Genomic DNA, 10,566 nt, shown 5'->3' with positions numbered 1-10,566 from the left:
ATAACAAAAAACCTGACACAATATACAATAAAACTGAAACATAAAAGAAGCATTTAAAATTATTGAGCTTTTGAGATAAATAACAAAACAATTTTGGTGTTTTTTTAGGTTTCTCGCCAATACCATCCCGAAATGACTCCGTGACATTAGCTGCAGATTCTCTAGTGACATCACGCGGAACGTTCTACGTGGCAATGGGCAGTGCTCTCATTATGATATCCGTCATTGTTGGCGCTGTGTCTACCTTGTACATCCGGAGCAAGAAAACCAGAAACCATGGATCCATCCAGTAAGCTTTTTACCTATAGCAGTAGTAGTTTGCTTGCAATCAACGCTTACAAAATTTACGAAATAGTTACAAAAGTTGCGAAATAGTTACAAACGATAAAAAAAACTTATTAATGTTACAAAAATGTTACAAAAATTACAAACAAGTTACAATAATTACAGAATAGTTTCAAAAGTAACAAAACAGTTATGAAAGTTACAGTAACTTGAAAACATAGTGTCAAAGTTAAAACTCGGTTACAATTAAAAACACAAGTGAAAAAATTTGTACAACGCACAGTTGTAGTCGAAAACTTTTTACAATACAAATTAGAAAATGTGGTTGCTTTTGTCAAATGGAGTGAATAATACAGTAAATAAATAAATAAATAATAATAATTATAATACAGTAAAAGTGTTACAAAGCAGTTGCAGATAATAAAAAATATAGAAAAGTCAAAATACAATTACAGGTGGTTATAAATAAACATTTGTCAAAAAAGTATGACTTTTTACAAATCTTCGCTTCACTTCGTTTTTATCCAATAAACCAAAAAACAAATCTGCTAAAAAATAACTTTAAAGTTTTTTTTACGAAATAGGCATAAATAATGACCACAACTTTGGACAAAATTCTTTTCAACTTTAACCCCTTAAACCATTATTTTTTCATTTGAATTTTATAAATAAAGGCTTTATCAGAACTCCTGTACACTTAACTCAGTATTGTTAAAAATGGTCTGTTGAACAAAATCTAAATAAAGCGACGAAATACAGATACAAAAATTATGACCTTAATTATAATAATAAAAATACAAATATACTATTCCAATTTCATTTATAAAATACATTGTTATTGTAAAAAAATATAAATAAAATCTTCTAAGTCTAACTCGTTTATTCCCATAATTAATAGTCTGACGAAATTAATCACGACAAAACCCAGTCACTGGTGAAAAATATAAATTAAAGTGGAATAAAACTATAAACATATTTTTATTTTAATAATTAAAATCCAGTTCCACCAAGAAATTTTAGCAGACAAACTCAAAGTTACGATAGTTACAATTAAAGGCACAAAACATTTTTAGTTTGTTTAAAACGGTTTTTCGTAAATTGATAAAAATTAAAACATTATAAAATATTTGAATGTCACCACTTACCGATTTTTTTATGTCTACCGGTTTCGAGACGTACCTGTCTTTTTGTCAAGACACCAATAAAACCAATCATAAAATTATCAATAAAGTAATCAATAAAACTTCTGAGATTAGTTTTACTTTTATTTAATTTTGACCAACGACCGCTTTCGCCTAAGAAACCATTTTTAGAACTGAAGAAAGTTTCATCAAGAAATATCTACAAAAAACATCAATATGCCTTGACCACTGTTGTTGCACGAAAATATAAAACCAAAAAGACATGCATTTTAATAAGCAACCTTTTTATGCACTGATTAGGTTATGAAAACATTTTATGTTGTGGGAGAAATAGTTGAACTTACAGGGAGGGGAATGTACAAATATTTAATAACATTTAGTAAAAAATGTTTTACCACAAAATTAATGCTTTAATTGTAAACAATCGTAATGTAGATATTGATGATATATATATATCACCGAAAAAAAATAGCTACATAACAATAAAAAAAAGTCAACACATAAATGTTTCTTTGTCACATAACTGTGTAACAAAACTTAAAAGGAAATATGGGAACTCATTTGCCTTTTTCGTTAAGTTCATTTGCTCTTTATTTAATAAAATACTCGTATACACATGATTACAATATTGATACGTTATAAAGAAAACAAAGTATTAAAACATATTTGTCCAGATAAACCATTCAATCAACAATTTAATTAGCAAAGTGGCGACTTTATCGAGTCTATTTTTTAAAATCAAAAACTTTGTTCCAATAAAGAAAAAAAAATTGATGTATGAAGCCTATGTAAAAACCAAAATATGTTATATGCAACTACTATGGGGAACAGGAAATCAAAATGACATAAACAGACTACAAAGACAGCAAAATAAAATATTAACGTAGTATATGACCTTCCCTATCTAACAGCAACTAAAGAACTTTTTGAACAAACTAAACAATTAAATGTAACTGAACACTTTTAACTAGAATCTTAAAAATTTATTCTTAAATTAGCCACTGATGTAATTGTAGACGAAAAATTAAAACATGAAAAAAACTGTAGTAAACATGAACACAATGCGAGAATATCAGAAAAATATCATATTCAATCTTTTAAAACGAGAAAAGAACAATCGAGACTAATAAACCATGGACTGAAATTATATAATAAACTACCAGACAAAACTAAACAAAAGACTCAGACAACCTTTACAAAATATGTTAAAAATTCTATTATTAACAGTAGAATGTGAATTTTAAAAGTGAAAATATTTTGTTAAATGTTTGTAACCTGTAAGGGTTTATCAATGAAATTTAAATTTAAAAAAAAATATATATTAGTTTGTCATCGGGTGCTCCGATATTAGTTTTAATTAATAACCAAATAAAAGAGTACAGACACAATACTGTATACGTATAAAATAATGAACAAATATTATTTTATTTTTGTTGCTTTTATAAAACTAAGAAGAAAAAACTCAACAAAACCAGATAAGAATGGTGTTTAAAGAATTTCTTTTTGAAAGTAAGAAAATAGAGTAAAATAATACAATGAAAATTAAAGAATAGCCAAATGGCTAGTTAATAAGTAAATACTTAAATATATTTTAAATAAAGGAAAAAAATATAAACACACATATAAATAGCGTGTATTCATAAATGTAATAAAAAAAAATATATAAAATAAAACAAACCTAAAAGCAGAATAATAAATATTCTTTCCAACCATGTAACGATTTATCGGTATTACGAAGCTGGCTCTACAGAAATGTCGATACCAGTTTTCGGGAAGATATGGCTTTTAAATAAACGAATTGGAATGGTAATATTTATTTTTCATTATGGCTACACTTCGGAAAAAATAAACCATACCACGCTTATCCAAAAAAGTCAAATAATCTGACGCATTCGCTCTAACTAATCCTCGAAATAATTTTTTTTTGCCTCTAGATGGGGGGCTATCACTGCAGTCTGTCTGTCAAACTTTACTCCGCCCTTAATGGTACTAGAAAGAAGACAATTTAAAAAAAAAAGTCAATGACACATTTCTGGTCGTGCAGTACAAGAGGAGATCCCAGCAAAATGCTCGCACGAGGTTTTTTAGTAATTTTTATTTTTATTTTTAAAATCACGCACGACTTATGCTCGAAGAAATTTTTCTTTTGTGGCCCCGAGAGTATTTAATGAACATATTAAGTTCTCCAAAACGAAAACCATTTTCACGAAAAGAGTACACGTTTGGAATTTGTCCAAGGGAAGAGACCATTGCAAGAGACTACTGCGAGACATTGCATATATTTATATACTATGAAGCGTATTACAATGTATGTTTATGTAATAATTTTTATTTGTAGTATTCTTTAGTAATATGCACCCACATTCCATTATGTTGTATTTCAACTCAACACAGGTCTCTAGGCTTTGCAAAGTTAGGGATTTGATTTTTTTTAAATAAACAAATAAATAACGTCAAATTACAATTAAATCATTTACTTTCCTATTTTAAATAGGCTTCTGAAATTTTTTATCAAAAAAAGGTTATTTCAGAACGAATTAAAGCAAAAAGCACTCGCTTGAACATGATTTTTTCCAGTCCGTAGATGAGAGAGGGGTGCCCTCGATAGCTATCGATTAACTTACCTTTAAACTCAAAGATACGGTGTCGATAGTTCGTCGATCTTCATAATAACTTGAGAGAATTTATATCAAAATATGACGACATCATGAAGGTATGGGTTTGGTATTATACTATTGTAATCAACCCCTTGGAATTTGTTATTGCAATTTCTTAAACTTCTCCATCTCTACTAAAGTATCTATCTATGCAATTAATGTAGTAGTGTGGCTAACCTTTGGTGTTAAAATTGTCAAACATAGTACCTACCTACTTAAAATCCTTTCACTACGACTTGATAAATATGGTGTAGTTAATACACTTTAAATAACTGGTGATTAGACATGCATGAATATGGGATTGATCTTTTGGTGACTTATATGAAGGCATCGGAGTTCAGACATTTAAAAATAATGAAAATAATTATACTATCTAACGAGTTTAAATTTAAAAACTACTATAATGGACACAGGCAATTGTGATACAAGTAAATAAAGCTTTTGCTACAGTTTGTGTTTGCAATACGGTCAAGAGAATGAATGTCAGTATCCGACAAAGACCCTCTATATAATTTACTTGACTCGCAGTGGAAAACGGGGCAGTGAACGTAGAAGAGTTAATTGTGATTTATTTATTTATTTATGTATTTATTTATTTATGTATTTCACAGTTTTAAAATGTAGAGAGTTTATTTGTTTCAGGTCCCGACTATCTAGGAAATTCCTGTGTTTAGGAAGGGCCTTATTTTTTTCATGTGTTTTTTTAATATTTTTAATATCATTAAATGATGCTTAATAAATTCAAAGAATAATAATAACATTAGAAAAAATCAATATAAATATAAATTAGAAAACATGCAAGTAATAATAAAAAATATTGAATCATAAAAATAAATTAGAAAATATGCCATTTATAGTAAATAAATGAGACATAATTATTACAAATTATAAAACATACCGATAATAATAAAAATTGAACCACAAATACACATTATAAAATATAAAATTAGTAATAATGAAATTAAACAAAAATATAAATTGGAAAACATAACGATAATAATAAAAATTGAAGCTTAAACACAAATTTGAAAATATATCGTTAGTAATTAAAAATTGAAGAACAAAAATAAATTACAGAATATACCATTTATAATTTTAAAAAATTAAGATACGTGTAAAATACTAGTATTAAAAAGAAAAATAAAACATATGTAAATGAATAAACATAGAAAGTAAAAATGAAATATACATAAAAACAATAAGACATTTTTTTTCAATTAAAAGCAACACAATTTTTAGTTATGAAAATAATTACAGGATATAAAACGGTCTACCCCTAATCCATTTGCTCACCTTCTTTTTATAAACATTGTAACTGACAGACGTCTTTATGTCAGGGTCCAACATGTTAAAAAACCTAGGGCCCAATACTGCAAAATGCCTCTGAAAAAAGGCAGTTCTACTTAGAGGTACCCCAAAGTTTATGCTCATATCATATCTTGTTTTAATATTTTGTTTTGTTCTATTTTTTATTGAAGACCAGAAATTTGTAAGGACTTCTCTAACATAAAGTTGTCTGACAGTTAGTAAATTTGTTGTTTCAAATAGAGTATGAGAGGGGTAAGTAGATGGCAGTTTTAGCATTATTTTCAATATTGTTTTTTGGAGAATGACCAATGGATTTAGTATGACCTCCGAACAACCACCCCATCCAATTACTCCATATGACGCAACCGATGATATGTGAAATTGGAAATTTTAAAAGAGTATCTCATTTATTGACCAAAAAAACGTTGCTTTTTTGTACTAGTGAAACCGATAAGAAGACCCATAACCTATAAAAATTTATGTTATTCAAAGGAAGTCTTTTCACTATTCAAATGATGTTTAGAGCACTAAGTCGTTAAGCTAACGAAGTTAAAACGTTCAAAATTCGCTTGTCGCTGTCGCTTTTGATTCCAAGTGGACTGGAAATAAAAGTAAAAACCTGTTTACACTATCGATTTGCACCCTGAAACGTTATTGGAAAAGCGCCTTTAAGCGGTCAGCGTTTCACTTTGATTACGAGTAATCCCATTCTTCCCAAGAAGTCGTAGACCGAATTCCACATTCGAAGCGAAATAGTTGCAGACTCTGCAGAATTTTTTCTTCGTCAAAACCCAAAAACGAAGTAACGTGAAAATTAAAATTTATTAAAACCGACAGGGAGACATTTTTGAGAAAGGAATAAAAAAGTCCAGGCATATATTTATTTCTACTTATTTATTCATTCACAAAAGTAGTTTTTAAATTACTTGCACAAACTTTAAATAAACAATCGCGCTATTTCCCCGAAAGGGTATGCAGATAGGATAGAACGCCACATCACTTTATCTTTGATTTCTCTACATTCATCTTCTCATGAGCGCGCGCCGATTATTCTGACTTTTTACATGTCCATCTTCAAGTATATGTTGGATTTGATCATGCCATGTCTTTCTCGTTCTTCCTCTATTTCTGCATCCACCAAAATTCGCATTGTAAATATTTTTAGTCGTTCTTCCGCTCTCCATTCGCTTTACATGTCCAAACCGACGCAGAGCTCCTTTCTTGATTTTGTCGATAATGCCTATATCAGCCTCACATAATGTACGGATCTCAACATTTGTGCATTTATTGCAGATTGTTTTATTTATTTATTAAAAGAAAACAACAGCCATTACAAAAAAAAATATTTACAAATAAACCAAAATTATTGGCCAATTATAGTTTTCTATACATTACTAAATACAATGTCAAAAAAATAACAAAAAAAGCGTTCATTGAAATAGCCACTCCGTATCCTGTCTCTAACCCTCATTTCAATATCTTTCTCAGACATTCAATCCCTAGTAAACACACTTTCCAGTTACACAAATTCTTCTACCTGTTTTAGTATAACCCCACCCCATTCAGTCACATTTAGTCATACTTTCATTTCTTTCAAAAATTCATTAAATTCTATTTATCAAACTTCATCAGATATTTCATATCATTCGTGTGATATTTCAGTCAGTGGTATTTTGCGTGTATTTAAATCAACTGTATCAATAAATTTTAATAAGGGGATGGAATAGGAAGAATTTTTGCTAACATAAACAGATGATAAACAAGTTGCAAAAAGATTTGATCGGGTTGTGGTCCCGTGTCTAGTGTCTCAGACTCACGGACCAAAGGTCCGTGGTTCGAATCCCACTCTACCCCAACTTGATTCCATTTTCTAATAGTGAGTTATTTACAACTCGTTGAAAATGGCCCTCAAAATTAAATATTTGGGTAAATCATACGAACGCAAATATTTCTTTTTTCTTAAAAAATAATATAAAAAATTGACATATTAGCTCTATTGGTTGCGTAAACATCATTATGAAATAAACTAAAAAGTAAATCATGGTCACTACGTTTTTGAGCTACAAATTCCCAAAACTTTTTTTGATTGTCCCTCAGCATTTGTTCTGTAGCAGTTTTTACTTTCAGTTTTTGCCATTTCTGTAAATGTGAGAAAATTTTCAGTAAAACACAAGATTGCCGGTTAATTTTTCAAACATTTTGGAAATTTGGCTGAACAAATTTGGCTTTAGGAATAAAAATTTCAATTCAGTTTGTTATTATATCTGTCAAAGTTGGCAACAGATTCATTAACCCCCCCTCCGGTGATGTGCAGCTAGTACACATTGCGTCTAATAGCTTAAATATCTTTATAAATATTAGGTTTAGGTATTCAGTATTCCTCCATTACACATTTACGTATCGACTGCAATAATTTGTTTTTAAATAATAAATACTTATTAGGCACAAAAAAGCATTTTATCAGAAATCGGGAATAAATTATACTCACAGTATACCAATGCTTCGCATTGTTGCGTATGAAGAAAATAGTAAAGAATTTACACCCGTCGCAGTCCATCACGTAGTCTAGTACTAGCTACTTTTAGTAGTTCTTGGGAAGTTGGCGCGGGTGCACGTTTCGCCCGAGTCGTTAGCGATACCCAATGGTTATTTCATGTTTTCAGTAGCTAGATTTAAAATATTATCATCTTTGAATTCAATTATGGTTAATTAAAGCCAATCCCTATAAACATTCCATGTTTCACTTTTTTATTCTCTTATTTTTTTATTGTGTAGTGACTACACAACACCGTCACTCGCGGATGTTTTTAGGACAGTGAGGGAAAGGTTAATGTTAGTATCAGATATAAGTATTCTAATTACAAGATGCAAAGTAGTCGTTTAATCTGTCATAATTACCACTATCAAACTTATAGTAAACGGATTCGTTAGGTATGCGAGAAATTCAAGTTTTGTAGAATGGAAAACATTTATATTGAGAGGTGGGTGGTATTTGTAAATAGGCAGTAAATTATCGAAGGATTCAAAAGCACTAGTGTCAGAAACAGTCCGAAAAATCAAAGAAAGACAATATCCCGAACAACTTATACTGTTACTTGACTGACACATATTCATGTATACAAACGAATTGACAACATCAGCCCTTTGTGGGGTTATTGTGCCCCATGCTTTAACACCACCCTTATTTATATACGCACTTATTTAGTCCATTTAACAAGGGTAAATACATTTTCTTATAATATATGCAGGTATAATTTAAATAAAATACACCTTAAGAAAATTAATGCAAAGACAAATTTAAAATGATATTATTTAAATAATTTTTATCATTTACCCAAGACACAAGCCAGGTTATAATCTCTACATACAAATACAGAACTTTTCTTGCGAGAAACTCGCTCCAACAGTTTATTATGAGCCTTTTAAATATCAATTGGTGACGAAGGAGAAATATAAACACAACCAATTATATGTTACTATAAATAATAAGGGCCAAAAATAATAATGTGCTGTTCCTTGATCAGCAGAGCACATATTATGGCTAGCGTGCACTAATGTTCCAGTTTTGTCGCGTTGTTTACTCACAAGATCGGACCTTTTTTGGTGTGAACAGTGAATCAGTGTGAACGAAGATATTCTAAATCAGGTAATTTGTGTATTTGGGAAGTATGTTTACTAGGGATGGAAAGACCGAGAAAGATATTGAAAGGAGGGTGAGTGCTGGGAACAGGGTGAACGGTGCACTGAAATCTACTTTGGCAAACAAATATTTATTGCAGGAGGCTAAACTAGCAGTTCACAATGGAGTTCTAGTGCCAACTCTAATGTATGGAAGCGAAGTATGGAATTTGAAAAATGATGATGAAAGTAGGTTGAATGCTGTCGAAATGCGACCCCTCAGGCAAATGTGTGGTAAAACGATGTATGATAGGTGCACGAATGTTGAAATCCGTGAATTGTGTAAGTCTGAGACATGCATTATCGACAGAATCAAGAAAGGGGTGCTGCGTTGGTTTAAACATTTAGAGCGATTGAACAACGAAAGAATGGCTAAGAGGACCAACGATGCAAATGTTGATTGATGCAGAAAACGAGGAAGATCGAGAAAGACATGGCACGATCAAGTCCATCAAATACTTGAAGATGGACATGTCAAAAGTAGGAATAATCGGCGTACGTCCATGAGAAGATGTATGAATGTAGCGGAAGCGAGGTCTGTATGCAAAAATAAAATGATAGAGGTCAATATACAAAGATAGATTGAGATCTATCCTCTCTGCCTACCCCCACGGGGAAACGGCGTGATGATTTGTTGTTGTTGTATCTTATTTTCGTTGTACCAATATACACGTATATGATAAAGAAATGTATTTACCATTGTTAAATGGACTGAATACGCTCGTACATAAATAAATAAATTAATGATAGTATGGGTAACGCGATTCGCTATCGCTATTTTATTTTGGAGGGCAACACTGTATTTGCTATATTTTAAATGTAGTTAGCAAAGGAGTAACGTGTCTATACTTTGTACGTCAGTGCACCCAAGTATGTTCATGTACGTAGTTTTTCAAATACGCACTATTTCAATGTATTTTTGCTGGATAAAAATAGTGTAAAGCTAACAAAATTGACAACATTCCCCGAGGCTTACATACTATAGCTACTCGTATTGTTCGCTGTTCACACGTCGGCGTCGGCGTCGCGTCGCGTATAATAATAAATATGATTTTAACCCCAATATGTCATCAACGTTATATGAGATGCTTGTTAAACCAAGGATCGTGGCATCAGAAGACTGTTTTCCTTTTCGGTTAAATTACCATTATGAAAACATACAATATTGTTACAATACTTTGAGTTTGTCCAAATGTTTGTGGACAATAGACTGGATTTTCCCTCCCAGGGAGTCACGAAGATTAATCAATTACAACAGGGATGGAAATCATTTTAAAGAAACGAAAATTAAAGTCTAGGCTTTTACAGGGCTTATGACCTGTCATTGGCTGGTTAAATCAGGCAAAATGGTGAATGTTACACAGTGTGTAAAGTGGCCACTTAAACCAGCCAATGAGACAGAACATAAGCCCTGTAAATGCCTAGAATATTTGAGTTCTTATGATTTTCCCGAATATTTTATTTTTCAGGGCCATTTTCGACGAGTTATAAATGAC

At 30.9% G+C, this 10,566-nt stretch overlaps 1 long non-coding RNA gene across 1 annotated transcript in view; it reads left to right on the top strand.

Annotated features, from left to right (window-relative positions):
* Positions 1–205: 205 nt before the first annotated feature.
* LOC148285673 (uncharacterized) overlaps positions 206–10,566 on the top strand; it is a 32,216-nt gene continuing 21,855 nt past the window's right edge. The window contains exon 1 of the long non-coding RNA XR_015825183.1: positions 206–289. This is a non-coding gene — a long non-coding RNA (uncharacterized LOC148285673). The remainder of the gene's footprint in view (positions 290–10,566) is intronic.

Source organism: Micrasema longulum, unplaced genomic scaffold, assembly GCF_059751315.1.
Source record: "Micrasema longulum isolate JH-2025_06_02 unplaced genomic scaffold, ASM5975131v1 h1tg000015l, whole genome shotgun sequence".
NCBI classification, from domain to species: Eukaryota; Metazoa; Arthropoda; class Insecta; order Trichoptera; family Brachycentridae; genus Micrasema; species Micrasema longulum.
The sequence above is the reverse complement of the archived record's forward strand: the minus strand, read 5'-3'. Positions and strand labels throughout refer to the sequence as shown.